Source organism: Poecilia reticulata, chromosome 12 (genome assembly GCF_904066995.2).
Source record: "Poecilia reticulata chromosome 12, P_reticulata-male-v2, whole genome shotgun sequence".
NCBI lineage: Eukaryota > Metazoa > Chordata > Actinopteri > Cyprinodontiformes > Poeciliidae > Poecilia > Poecilia reticulata.
Genome location: NC_088841.1, coordinates 151,607 through 167,065, shown reverse-complemented (window position 1 = coordinate 167,065; position 15,459 = coordinate 151,607). Strand labels below are relative to the sequence as shown.

The 15,459-nt window shown below is 38.6% G+C and overlaps 1 protein-coding gene across 5 annotated transcripts in view; it reads right to left on the bottom strand.

The window, feature by feature from the left end:
- Positions 1–15,459, bottom strand: part of syk (spleen tyrosine kinase) — a 75,144-nt gene that overhangs the window by 45,323 nt on the left and 14,362 nt on the right. For 2 of the 5 annotated variants that reach the window (XM_008423824.3, XM_017307952.2), the window contains exon 2: positions 267–390. The exons of 2 other annotated variants lie outside the window; for them this stretch is intronic. The gene's annotated coding sequence lies outside the window, so the exon portion shown is untranslated. Of the gene's footprint in view, positions 1–266; positions 391–486; positions 731–15,459 lie in introns of those variants that run through there. One more of the 5 variants, XM_008423825.3, reaches the window with a different exon arrangement.

Below are 15,459 nucleotides of genomic sequence, written 5' to 3'. Positions count from 1 at the left end.
GGGAAGAAATTATATAATATATATATATATATATATATATATATATATATATATATATATACTTGTTAGAAATCTTACCGTGTCTTCAGACATTTTGTCAACAGTATCCTTTATTAAGATAACAAAAACAACACTTAGAGCAAATAGGTTGGTTCTGGTGCTGTTTTTCCTTGCTTCATAAAGAAATTATTTTTGAGAACATTTTGAATCGGTATCAGTAAAGTCATTCACATTTTTGGCAAAGAAAATTGCTTCAATGCACTTACTGAAAACAAGAACGTGTTCCAGAGACGGGTCCTTCCCCAGTTCAGTTCTATCGATCCTTCAGTGGCTTACAGAGAAATGTTAATCATATGAACAGGTCATCCAAGTACAAAGTTCAGCCAGGTCCTAAAACATAAAGAATATCAAAATAAACCCTCCAAAAATGTGAGCAAGTTAAAGGTGATCCTGGCAGTGCAGTGTGGTCCAACAGGAGTAAACTACCTTATGTCTAAGTGCTACGTATAAGTTCTTAGGCTTCCTCATTTCAACAACTTCCTTAGCAACTTTATTTTTCTACTTCCTTTTTTTAAAATCTGCCCACTGACCAACATGTCAGCGATACAACAGGAAATAAAGAACATCTCTCTCACATAGCTAACTTTAAAAAAACAAGAAAACATGCTTTGCTGTCTCAGTTCCAGAAAATACAATAACAACTAAAATACAGACATTGTTGGATTGGTAGTCAAAATACATAATTACAAATATAATTCTTAATAATGTGAATTCATTTATTTTTTGTTGCAGTAGACTAAGATGATTGTGGTTGCAGTAAGCTGTCCTAATCTTGTCACATGTGACATGCAAGAACAAGATGCAGAAACAAAACAGAAACAATAAAATTATTAAAAAACCAAAGTTTCAAAATGGAAATAAAATATGTGACATTCTAGAAGACAGCACAAATACAAAATGAGTATTAGTACTTATTGTCTATATTTTACTTGAAACTGCTTAAAGCTTTTCCAATATACTGTATTATGTATATATATAAATATAATTTTACGTCCACTGCTGAGTATGTATATTCTGTTAAATTATATTCTGTTGTATTCTATTCTATTCTAGATATAGTCATATTCTATCCAAGAGTTTTAAAATATAAATGAATTAGACTATGCCAGATTCTAAAAGTGTTTTTAATTCATTAGTACAAAAATACATACCACCAACTACAATCTGTCATTATTTACAAAACAAAGGTCAATGCAAAACTAAAATGAAAGACAAGGTACACTCTAAAATCTCTAGATATGAATGAACTAGGAGATTCAACTAAATGCTATTTATTTTTAAAAGCTTTTTTTTTTCTTTGAAGTTTTTTTTTACGACGTTTGTGTTAAGCACAATAAAAGCTTTTCATTAATTTGGAATTAAAGATTTTCACTCCAGAAAGCAATCAGGGACCATGTTTTTGTTTTGTTTGTTTGTTTGTTTGTTTAGAAACTAATTTAGCAACAAGAACATGTTTAGTCTAGTTAATGCACTTAAAACTTGCAAATTGAAGAACTGATGGAAAGTTGTAATGTATCTGTTTGAAGGTGTAAAGTGAGGAACAGAGCTATACTCAACACACCATGAGAGAGATTGTGCAATGGTGTGACATTTCAAGCTAAAGAGATTAGATAAACTTCATGTTCCTCTTCAGGAGGGAGTAGTTCAGGTTCAGTTGGAGTCAGTGAACTGACAAATGGAAAATTTGTGCTTATGTGAAGTGAAGCTTTCACGTTGTGGTCTTTGTCGTGTCGCCTTAGAGCAACTTTGTCTAAGTTGCTGTCTTGTCTTCCCCATGGGGGAAGTGAACACATTTCACTTCCTCAGTGGTTCAAAGTAAGTCTAAATATGTCCAGATTATAAACAACACTGGTATGTGCACTATCATATTTGCCTGTGTGAAATCTCCAGCTGTACAGCTAATAACAGAAATGGGTAATTAAATGAATGATCATCCTGCTAAATAAGTCCTGATCAGTTTTATAAGGCTGAAAAGGTAGTAATGTTATTTTTCTTGTCACATATTAATACAATTCTAAAACTACCATTTTAAAAAGCTACATACTTTAAATTCTGAAGACAAATTACATTTACTCAGACAATTTAATTTAATTTAGCTCCACCTTGTGGACGAAAGCAGTATGTTCAACATGGAGAAACAACTACAGGTAGTTCCAAACATTTTACGGAATTCAAGGAGTTAAAAGAAGACTACTTTCTGTCAAGGAGTATACACTAAGCTTTCAAAAAATAAGATACTTGCACTGCTTTAGCGTTTTACAACAATGTCCTGATTCTATTCTTTGTGACTAGAAGAGTGTAGATCCTGCAAGAAACTCATAAAAGTAGAATATCAGTTGGTGTGTTAAAATCATGCCATTTTGTATCAACTTTATAATTTCCTTTATTCGTTTCGCTGATCAGACTTTTACTGGTCAATACCAATATCCTGATTTCTTGCTGATTACTGTATTTTAATTTAGCAATTGCATGTAAAAAAAAGAAGTATTTTTTTAAAACTAGAAACTACTTAAATAAAAAAGAAAATACTTGTTTGAAACAGTTCCAGGCTCCTGCTTGTTATTTGTTTCTCTGCTCAAACTTCAACAGAAAATATGGCAAGCAGTGATAGTTTGTTCACTGTTTTTTTGTAAAACAGTCATTTGCATGCAACTCCCTCATGATGCATTTTAATATATTAAAATGTAAATGCTAAAATCTAGTCAATACTTGGTTCAATTAGCTGAAAGTAACCTCTTCCTTGATGAACTGATTGCACATTTTAGGTCTCTCCCTGGTGGTAGTAACAACCTTTTCAGCTTGTCAATGTTCCTCTTAGGCCTCTAGCGAGCCATTACTTGATCCAGGTGCGTTAAACCAGGGAGAGAACTAAAACATGCAGGATGCCGGCCCTCGAGGACCAACTTTGGGCACCCCTGGCATAAATGAAGCTTTGGAGTCTATGTTTTTACTTTCACCATCTTAAAACTAATTTTTGTGACGAATAAAAATGTTTAATTGCTGTTGCTGGTGGCACAATGCATCATGGGATACCTTGCTGGCCAATCCCTACTATCACATATAAACCAATATCCTAAAAATATATATATATATATATATATATTATTGCAACATATAAAAATAAATGAAGTTATGCTGTGTAATGTAAGTATCGCAAGCCTTAAACTACAAAATTCCTGAAGAAATTTGAAATGGGCAAACTAACGTGTGCCTCTTGGCTGGAAACCAGCGTTTCTGATGCTGAAAATTAGCAGCAATGCTAAAGTGAACTAAAATGTAGTCCAAAGCATGTAAGTTATCATTGTGCTCTCTTACATGGAGTTACTCCATTCAGTGTGCTACAATTGGTGTGTAAACAAAATTAGCCCAAATTGTAAGGTTAGCTTAATGTTGTCAGTAGCAGGTCAGCACCATGTTGATTGAGTATGGCAAGCCATTTTAGCATAAATTCGGTTTTACCGCCCTTACATTCCAGATATCTCAAATGGTTTTATGACTACACGTTTAAGTGATTTAAGCTATCTCTAATTACATTCTGACTAGTCAAAATGACGTCAGATTTACCATTTAGTCGTACGGAGACTTCAGTTCAAGATATCTACAATGAATTACTGACTATCTGAAATACACATTTCAGATATCTACAATTAAATTATGACTATAGTCATAAAGTAAATTCAAGATATCTCAATTTTAGTTTTGACTAGTCACAATTCTAATTAAAGATATCTCTGACTCCATAATTCAAGATATCTTAAATGTATTTTTGGATAGGAGATATGTAGTTTTGACTAATGAAAACTAAACTATAGATATTTTAAATGACTAGACAAAACTAAATTAACGATATCTTGAATTTGTAATTTTGACTCGTCAAAATTTCTTTTAAGCTGTCTCTAAATGAATTTGAGATATCATGAATTACTCAGCTTTTCCATTTAAGATATCTTAAACATTCTGACAAGTCAGAATGACTTTACTGATATTTTGAATATGCTTTCTGTATAGTCAAAACGTCCCTGACATACATAACAATTTGAAAGTTTAATAAAACAATGACAAATAGAAAAAACAAAACAAGATGCTTGAAAATGTGCCACTTTCATGTTGAAAATGGTTTGACAATAGCGATTTTAGTTTTTCAAAGCTGTTTATCAGTGCATTCGGTTTGTCGGAAATGAATTAACAGGAAATTCTTTGCAGATTTCTGAAGCAGCTTTAAAGTTCATGAAGTTTTGCGTTCTCCAAATATCCAACATTGTCGAGCTCTTTCTACACTGTGGCATTTAGAGACAATTTTGTGCAGGAAACATAAAATTCTGCAGGCAACTGTTTGGACAGCACAAAGGGGCTTCCACACAATTCTTAATTCAGATATCTAAAATTGTAATTTTGACTAGTTGTAATTAAGTTAAAGATATCTTACATTGTAATTACGGATGTGTCCTGTCAAATGACGGATCCAGTGATGTAATTTGAGATATCTTGAAAGGAATTTTGACTCGTCAAAATGTAATTGAAGACATCCTGAATTATTATTCTTACTAGTCAGAATGTAAATGCAGATATCCTAAATTATCATTCCGGATAGCCAAAATGCATGTTTAGATATCTAAAATGTAATTACGGATAGTCAGACCAGGCACGTGCAGAGGGGAGAGTGGAGTAGACTTGCTGCTTGTCAGATGATGGAAAACATTGAAGTATCGTTTCTGCTTCAGCTCGGAGTTGCGGTTTAAGCAGAGAGGTAATGAAATACAACAGACACTGACAGGCCTCTGCGTCTGCCTTTCTCTGAAGAACTACTGAGGGGAGGAGACAGCCAGGTGAGGAAAAACTGTTCTTATCCATCGATTCAGTATTTTATCATACAGACATTAGGCTGTTGTTGTTGTGCTATTAGCTAGCTGCTAGCTAACGACTTTGCTAGCAAAGCTGGATAACTAAAAAGCTTCTTCCCTGTATTGTTGATGATATCAGTCATTCTTTAGTGTTCATTATGCAATAAGGGCACATCGCCCGTCCAAAGCTGATCATCTCCATAATGGATATATGTCCGATCTTCTAATTTTCTCTGCTACATAATGTACATTTCATTTATTCTAGCATTAGGTAAATGCATCTTGAAGGAGAATAACACTTAAATAAAAGTCCAACAAGGACATTCATTTAGAATGAAAAATAACTCACCCTGAATTACCATGATAGATATAATGTATGTAATAAATGTGTGTCATTAATAAAGGGGAAAAAGACTCAATCCAGACTTTAAGTACCATTTAGGGTCTGGTTCTCAGAGTATGAAGTTAAATTTGTTTCCCAATTACTCAATGAAAAAAAAAACTAACCTCAGTTAAGTAAAATAAAATTGTAATCAAAACTTTTGGAATTGTAATGATTCCTTTAAAAAAGTTTTGTTTAAAATACTTTTTTTAATTAAATAACAAATTTTACCAAACATAAACATTTATTTGCACACATCAGAAATCTTTTGTTGTGATTTTAGGTCCTGCCCACGATATCATGTGAGAATCACAAGCAAAACTTTGAGTCACAAACAAAAACTTAGAATAGCAAGAAAAGATTTCTGACAAGCGCAAATAAGTTTGTTTTGTAAAAAAGAAAGTTAACTTCATGAGTCAAAAATGTGTGATTTAAATTTTTTATAAAGTTTTTTTTAAGCAAAACTCAGTATGCCTTCCTCATGGTGGCATGCATTTAACAATTCAATATTTGCTTTTGTTTTTGTTTTTTCGTTTTTCTGCATTTCCACATTAAAGTTTGGTGCAGCTCTGCTCTCCTGAATGGACCGTCTTCATCTCCACTGCAAGTGTAGCAAACAGGCAGCTCTTTTTATAGATTACAGTCACTGAAAGGTTGCATTGTGCCCTTGTTTATATTTTTAATAGTGTAATTCTGTAAAGACAAAATATGTCTGGTGGTCCAGCTCTGATTTACATATCTTGTTAAATTGCGGGTTTGAATATTGCAAAACTTTCCTATAACAAAATAGACCTGCAGAAAGAAATTACTAATAAAATATCTTACATTTGCATAGTGTTATGCTCTATATGGAGATGTTCGTTAGCTTTGATTGTATATCTCACAATTTTTATTTAATTTTAATTTATCGTTGTTTATTAAACTCTAAAAGCTGAGAGGCTGTTAATATTCTGTCCTAGAATGAGGTTAGATGGGCCCTTTTTTGTTGTTGAGCACCTGCCCCTGTAGCGGCCTCTGCACAGGGGCAGGGACAAAACTGGATTTATGTTAAAAATGGCTTACCATATCCCCAGTCGCTTCATGAATGCTATTCATTAATGAATACAGATATTCATGAAGTTACATGAATATCTGTATAGAAGTTATATCATGAACTTCTATTCATGATATAAGTTACATCTCTCTTTTTGGTTATAACAAAATATTGTGGAAGTCAGCAGAAAAAGTAATTTGAGCCTTGTTTTATTTTCAATGTCTTCCAACCAAAACCAAAAATGAAATGAACCATTGGTGTCTTCTCACCTCATCTTCTCCCCTTCAAAATAAAAGCATACATTCGGGTGTGAAATATATACATTGTATCCGCCACAATATTTAGTTAAACTTGTTCATGGACACAAACTTATTCATGGACACACCATCTATTATCAGAGAGCTACTACTGAGTAGCTCTCTGAAAGGAAAGGATTGTAATTGAGATTAATCACGGGGAACGACAGGAACACGATCATTACGTTTTGTAAGGGAATGACCGTGACTTAGCAGCGCTGCTACCAGCTCGTTTCTCTGAAGAACTTACAGTAATAACGATGAGAAAAGCAGAGAAGCTGGTCAGAGTTCTGAGCTGCCGTTCTGCGCCAACAGTGTAAAACACCAGAACTACATAATATTAGCTTCATGTGATGTGAATTTTCCTTTTCATTTGTATTTAAAAAAGAATAAAGTTCATAATCTGAATCTATCATTATGTTTGGGCTAGGAAAATGTTTTATAAGACAAAATAAAATATCTGGGTTCATTTAGTCCATCACAACCAGAATCGTTGGTTACGTATTGTAACCCCAGATTCTATGAGCATAGGTGCAGCCCTTTAAGGCTGTCACTAGTGGGTTTATCCCTCACGCACAGCGCAGCATGAGGGATAAACAGCTTAGTCCATGCCCACCTACTGGGTGGGCCCCACCTCGGTTTATATAAATAAACGGTCAGACCGGACAAACGGCTCCCTAACAGCCTTTTTCTTCAGCTATTCAGGAACCAGTGAGGCCCACAGCTTAAAGGGCTGTGCCTATACTCATAGAGTCTGGGGTTACAATACGTAACCAATGTTCTATTTCGTATAGGCTTCGCCCTTTAATGTTATCTCTAGTGGGTTAACGGCGAAGCAGGATGTAGTCTATGCCTCACTGGGTCCATCCAGACCACCACCATGAAGCATCTGCTCTCATATAACAAAAAGCAGTCTCAGCCTAGAGTGCGTAATTAGGCACTCCTGGCCTCCCAAACAGCAGAAGACCAGAGGAGAATAGACTCTGGTCAGAAATGTTGAGACAAACAGACCTGCTGCTGTGAACAGGTAGAACGAACGTTATGAACTGTAAAAGTGTAACAATGAACAGAAGAGGTAACTTAATATACAGGACATTGGACAACCATGTTCTCAAATGCTTTGTAAATAAACGTGACAAAAATAACTATTCTGTCAGAACTCTGAGGACAGAATGGGTCATAGAGAACGTGAAAACATCACACAGGTAAAATCGAATAGATGAGCATGGAGATGACCAGGACGCTGCTGTGCAAATGTCCTCCACAGACATTCCTCCACGCAGAGCTGTGGAGGATGAAGTCCCTCTCTTGGAGTGAGCTCTCAGATTCTCTGGAGGATCCAATCCAGAAGAAGTGTAAGCCTGTGAGATGGCCTCACACAACCAGTGAGAAAGACGCTGGGCAGACAGAAGACGTCCCACTGAGTGATCTCTGTAATGCACGAACAGACGATGAGAGCGTCGCAGTGCAGACGTGCGCGCCACATAACAAGAGAGGACAGAGAAGATGAGAAGCAACTTCTGTCTCAGATTTGAGGAGGGGGATAAGAACCCTCCAAAGATATCTCCCTTGATCTGAACGAGCTTGTGATGTTTTGAGGAGTAGAAGCAGGGTTGGGACGCAGCACAGCTGAGCTGCCGTTGACTCGTATTCCGAGACAAGAAGGAGCAACAGAGAGAGAAAAAATTGCTCACTCTCTTTGCAGACGTAAGGGCCAACAGCAGAGCAGTTTTTAAAGACAGGAACTTCAGAGGAGCCTGGGCTAAAGGCTCAAATGGAGCTTCAACCAGCGCGTGCAGGACCAGTGTTAAATCCCACGGAGGAGCAAGTGGACGTGACACCTGTCTGCTTCTGCGCACATCTCTCAGAAACCAGGTGGTTGAAGACCGTTCTGTCACCAAAACCCTCATGGCAGGAGGAAATAGCTGCAGTATACGTTTTAATGGTGATGAAAGCTAAGTTTCTGTCTATCAGCTGCTGGAGAAATGACAGCACGCAGCCTAATGGACATGAAATGGGCTCCACGGTCCCTCCCGCGCACCAGCGTTGAAAGGCTGACCACTTCGAAGCATATAACGCTGTGGTAGAAGCGGCTGGTGCCCCCTGAATGGTGCGCACTACACCCTGAGGGAGACCGAGCCTCTCTAGGTGCTCCCGTTCAGCCGCCAGACCCAGAGATGCTGGCCTATTCCTGGGTAGCTCCTGATTGCTCCCCCGGCCTGGGAGAGCACGTCCTCGCTCCATAGCAGCTTCCACGGTTGGCCTGACACCAGCTGCTGAAGACTAGGAAACCACACCGCGTTCTTGCGCTCGGGTGCCAGGATTACCGACAGCTGTTCCTCCTGAACTCGGTCCAGGAGCTGTGGAATCAATGGAACTGGGGGAAATGCATAAAAGACAACCCCAGGACATGATGTCCGTCCGCTCCTCTGTTCAAGATGCTGGGGCAGCCCGGGCTCCAGATGAGTTTAACAGGATGGAGCATCAAGTTATTTTGGTGGGCAAAATGGATCGACATAGCTGAACATAGACAACAACATTAGTAGCCTACAGGCTACTTGTTAACAAGCTTAAGGTGCTGTATTGATATTAGCTAGTCATCTTTTAGCTAACATCACCTGCATCCAAACAGCTTTACTCAACTCAGTCAGTTAGTTGGGAGAAAAACTTTGCGTTATGCTGGTTTACTGCCATGAGTCTAGCAGCTTCTGAGCAGCAGGTCTCCGTCGCTGCTGTGTAAACCCTGCCCGAGCAACTTAGAGCTCATGTTACGTTTGAAGGCGACTCGGAAAAATCAGGTCACGGCATGTTAACAGCAGATTAAACAGTTTTAACTGCTGATAAAAATGACAGAGGACACAGATATGGGAAGTGATGACGCCCCGCTTTGCCATCACTTGCTGCAGAGGATCACGTTACATTGCTTAGCCAATCAGAGCTGCGGAGGAGCACTGATTGAAGAGTTCCACTCTCAGCATGGATTTGAGCTTTTGTCTTTAATTACTTCAGCAAAGCTCACCGTTTTTACCAAATTCCATAGTCTAAATCTGCTCCTTAGTCGCATCTTTTCGGGGTTGGTACTGCCTCTAGTGGTGTGGGGGTGGTTACACAGCTAATATAATTACATTACTAAATCAGAATACCGCAAAGTATTTTGTGTGTCGGGGTGGGGGATAAGAAGGGTTCGGTGAATGCGCATATGCAACTGGGGGGTTCGGTACCTCAAAAAAGGTTAAGAACCACTGCTATAGAGCTTTGGAACGTGACGTCACTGCTGTAGACGCAGGGATATCAGCACCATCTTTGGGACCCATAAACATAACCGACAAAAACAACATCCTTGCAGATTTTTGGGATCCAAGTTACTTAAAATAATTTAGCTATGGTACGAACTTGCTGCGTTATTGGATGTAATGTCCGATCACACGACTGAAACTGTAAAAAGATGGAAAACAGACTTTCGTTTCACTATTTTCCTGCTTGGAAACAACGCAGGAAAAGCTATCGGAGCTAACAAAAAGAACACAAAAGACCTTGTATCAGCGGTTAAGACGTCCTGATATCACATTCTCCAATATCCCCAGATACCTACAAGTTTGCTCCAGACATTTCCATTCTGTCTAAATTTGCTTTGTTGGTGTTGTGTCATATTTTTTTGCTGTGATTTTGTCCGGGTGTTCTCATGTTCAGTTTATGTTGAGTTAATTTCAGTGGGTCAACCTTGTTTAGATCGAGCTTGTATTGTTTATGTAGCGTAGTCTGAGTTTTGTCAGTGGACATCGAGGTTATTCCATTATTGTGAAGTAAACTATGTAAGTTTTCTAGTGTTATCAAATGTACGGTATTAATACTGATGTGTGTTCTGATATGTCCTCTTCAAGGTAAACCGATGTATGAAATGGATGAGCTCAATCCAGACTTTGTTCATCGATGAATATGGGTCACTGCAAGGTAAACGACACAACGTCGGACCGACATGGGCATCAATTAAAGAGGTGAAACAGCAAAACCATGGTGGATTAATACGTTACTGAGACTGTTTTCATTATTAACCCCAGAAGAGGTAAATAATGAAAACACAGTAGCGGAGGCCACAGAAGAGGAGCAAGTTGGAGAGGCTGAGGAGGAAGGAACCCTAGGAGAGGAGCTCAGCAAGGCTGCAGACTCTGAAGAGGAACAGGAACCATTTGTGTTGAAATATGTGTGCAATTGGAAGTGGCTGTTTTCTCTCATTTAATAATTTAGTGTATTAACCCATGTGTGTGAGAGAACTGAAGCAAACATAGAGGACTATGGCAAATGATACAAGTTTTACATGTGTGGGGTTGGTTGGACCCCATTTCTACATACAAGGGTTAAACATTCATGAAACATTTGATTCAAGCACTTCAAGTTGCATGTAAACAGGTGAAGTAATTAATCACATTTTAAGTCAAAATTTGATATTTAAATATTTCAGGTAATAAACATACACGTAATGAAAGATATTTTTTAATATTTTATGTGATTAAAGTAAATTATAAAATCAGACATCTGCTTGTTACATTAAATGTAATAAGCAAACTGTCAGGACACTGGGTTTTTGGGTTTGTTTTGCTTTTCATTTATTTAGCTTCATGTTTTAATTCACTTTAGTTTAGCCCATCATGGTCCTTTTGATATTATTATTAGAGGTATTTAGTGTAATTAGAATTATATTATTGCTTTCCTTATTTTCAGTCCTTTATAGTGCTTCTAGTTAGGTTTATTCTTTAGTTACCTTAGGTTTTGTCCTTGTTTGTCTGAGTCCATCTCAAGCCTTCTTTAATGACTATAGTTAAATTCTATTTTATCCCTCTAGTTATTTCTTATTTTAGCCTCCCTGCAGTGATTCTAGTAAGGTTTATTTCTTCATGTGATCACCATAGGTTCAGTTATTCTTCTATGTCTCTCTCTCTCTCTCTATATATATATATATATATATATATATATATATATATATATATATATATATATATATATATACACGGCTCAAAAAAATAAAGGGAACACTCAAATAACACATCCTAGATCTGAATGAATGAAATATTCTCATTGAATACTTTGTTCTGTACAAAGTTGAATGTGCTGACAGCAGGTGAAATTGATTGTCAATCAGTGTTGCTTCCTAAGTGGACAGTTTGATTTCACAGAAGTTTGATTTACTTGGAGTTATATTGCATTGTTTAAGTGTTCCCTTTATTTTTTTGAGCAGTGTATATATATATATATATATATATATATATATATATATATATACACAGGTCCTTCTCAAAAAATTAGCATATTGTGATAAAGTTCATTATTTTCCATAATGCAATGATAAAAAATAAACTCATATTTTACATTCATTCCACACCAACTGAAATATTTCAGTCTTTTATTGTTTTAATACTGATGATTTTGGCATACAGCTCATGAAAACCCAAAATTCCTACCTCAAAAAATTAGCATACTTCATTCGACCAATAAAAGAAAAGTGTTTTAATACCAAAAAAGTCAACCTTCAAATAATTATGTTTAGTTATGCACTCAATACTTGGTCAGGAATCCTTTTGCAGCCTTCAATGCGGCATGGAGGCCATCAGCCTGTGGCTCTGCTGAGGTGTCATGGAGCCCAGGATGCTTTGATGGCCTTGAGCTCATCCAGTTTTGGGTCTTGTGTCTCTCAACTTTCTCTTCACAATATCCCACAGATTCTCTATGGGGTTCAGGTCAGGAGAGTTGGCAGGCCAATTGAGCACAGTAACACCATGGTCAGTAATACCAGTGGTTTTGGCACTGAGCAGTTGCCAGGTTGTGCTGAAAAATGAAATCTTCATCTCCATAAAGTTTTTCAGCAGATGGAAGCATGAAGTGCTCCAAACCTCCTGATAGCTGCTGCATTGACCTGCCCTTGACTTCTGGCCTTCTGGCATTTAATTCTCTCCAGTCTTCCTCCAGACTCTGGCACCTTGATTTCCGAATGACATGCAAAATTTGCTTTCATCCGAAAAAAGTACTTTGGACCACTGAGCAACAGTCCAGTGCTGCTTCTCTGTAGCCCAGGTCAGGCACTTCTGCCGCTGTTTCTGGTTCAACAGTGGCTTGACCTTTGACCTGAGGAATGCAGCACCTGTAGCCCATTTCCTGCACACGCCTGTGCACGGTGGCTCTGGATGTTTCTACTCCAGACTCAGTCCACTACTTCCTCAGGTCCCCTAAGGTCTGGAATCGGACCTTCTCCACCATCTTCCTCAGGGTCCGGTCACCTCTTCTCGTTGTGCAGCGTTTTCTGCCACACTTTTTCCTTCCCACTGAGGTGCCTTGATGCAGCACTCTGTGAACAGCCTATTCGTTCAGAAATATTTTCCTGTGTCTTACCCTCTTGCCTGAGGGCGTCAATGATGGCCTTCTGGACAGCAGTCAGGTCAGCAGTCTGACCCATGATTGCAGTTTTGAGTAATGAACCAGGCTGGGAGTTTTTAAAAGCCTCAGGAATCTTTTGCAGGTGTTTAGAGTTACTTTGTTGATTCAGATGATGGTTAACGGCTCGTTCAGAGAACCTTTTCATGATATGCTCATTTTTTGAGACAGGGATTTTGGGTTTTCATGAGCTGTATGCCAACATCATCAGTATTAAAACAATAAAAGACCTGAAATATTTCAGTTGGAGTCCGATGAATCTAAAATATAGGACAGTTTAATTTTTATCATTACATTATGGAAAATAATGAACTTTATCACAATATGCACATTTTTTGAGAAGGACCTGTGTGTGTGTGTGTGTGTGTGTGTGTGTGTATATATATATATAATCGGATACCCTGCAAGAATAATTAGCTGGCCAATGGAAGAGATGAAGGCCACGAATGTTAAGACTCGGAAGCTACTAACCATGCATGGAGGGTTCCACCCCAAATCCAGCACCCTGAGACTGTACACGAGCTGTAAGGAAGGAGGCAGAGGACTCGTGAGTGTGAGAGCCACTGTCCAGGATGAAACATCCATAAATACATCAAGGACAAAACCTCAACAGACGATGTGCTCAGCAAATGTCTCAGGCAATGGGGAACAGAGGACAAGGTGCTGGAGGTACCATCATGGGAGGACAAGCCCCTACATGGGATGTACCACCGACAAATAACTGAAGTGGCTGATGTCAGGAAAACCTACCAATGGCTGGAGAAAGCTGGACTCAAGGACAGCACAGAGGCTCTCATCCTGGCCGCCCAGGAACAGACTCTAAACACCAGAGCAATAGAGGCTCAGATCTACCACACCAGACAAGACCCAAGGTGTAGGTTGTGCAAGGAGGCCCCTGAGACAGTCCAGCACATAACAGCAGGGTGCAAGATGCTGGCAGGGAAAGCGTACATGGAACGACATAACCAAGAGGCGGGCATAGTGTACAGGAACATCTGTGCAGAATATGGACTGGAAGCCCCGAGATCAAAGTGGGGAAAAATCCCCAAAGGTGGTGGAGAATGACCGAGCTAAGATCCTGTGGGACTTTCAGATCCAGACAGACAAGATGGTAATGGAGAACCAACCGGACATTGAGGTGGTGGATAAAGAACAGAGGAAAGCCGTTGTGGTGGATGTAGCAATACCAAGTGACTACAACATCAGGAAAAAGAAGCATGAGAAACTGGAGAAATACCAGGGTCTCAGAGAGGAACTGGAAAAGACCTGGAAGGTGAAGACCACAGTGGTGCCTGTGGTCATCGGGAGCCTTCGGGGCAGACAGTCACCCCCAAACTGGAGCAGTGGCTAAAACAGATCCCAGGACAACATCAGACATCTCAGTCCAGATGTGTGCAGTTCTAGGCACAGCCAAGATACTGGAGGAGAACCTGAAGCTCCCAGGCCTCTGGTAGAGGACCCGAGCTCAGAGGATGAAACAGACCACCCATGGAGGGTGAGAAGGGAATTTATATATATATATATATATATAGTAATTCTAGTTAGGTTATTTCTTTGATTAGATCTTCTAGTTTCTCTAGCTCTGTGTTCCTTAGATCTTATTGTTAGATCAGCCTTGTTTCTATTTAGTTCTGGTTTTCCTCATATCTTTCTCTCCTAGTTCATCAGGTTTTCTTTACTCTTAGTGTCTTTTGTATTGAAGTATTTTTCAGTTCCTTGTTTCCTCCCGTTTGTGTCCCCGCAGATCTCCTTAGTTTCCCTGTTCCACCTTCTCCCCAGCCCTCCGCAGCTTCTGTGCCAAATTACTCACACCTGCTGTCACTCTTCTCATTTAGGCCTTTAAGCTGCTGAAGCTCCTCTTTTTCAGTCACAACTCACCAGTCCAACTTGTTAACCTGCTCACCATGTTGCCAGCTGTTACCTTTGTTATCCCTCGTGTCTCCTGTTTCATTGTGTTTTGGATTTCCTTGTTTTCCCTGGATTTTGGATTTAGTTTATTTTGTTCATTAAAATAACATCCACATAAAGTAAGTCTACTGCCTGCTGTGTCCACCGCCACATCATGACACAAACCAGATGAAAGAGCCCATCTTTAAACATTTAATGTGTAATTAAACAATAAAGGTGACAAATTTTTTAAAATAGATCACACTTTAAATATATTCATGATAGAAGTTACATCTCTTTTTGGTTATAATACAGCATTTAGTAAAACTTGTTTACGGACACACCGTCTGCTGTCAGAGAGATGCTCAGTACAGATTATCGGAATTGTGAGTTTAATCAGGGGAGCGACAGGAACAAGATCGTTAAATTTTGTAATGGAATGACTGTGAATTAGCAGCGCTGCTAACAGCTCGTTTCTCTGAAGAACTGATAGTAATAAAGAGAAAAGCAGAGAAGATCTCAGATCTGTCATAAATC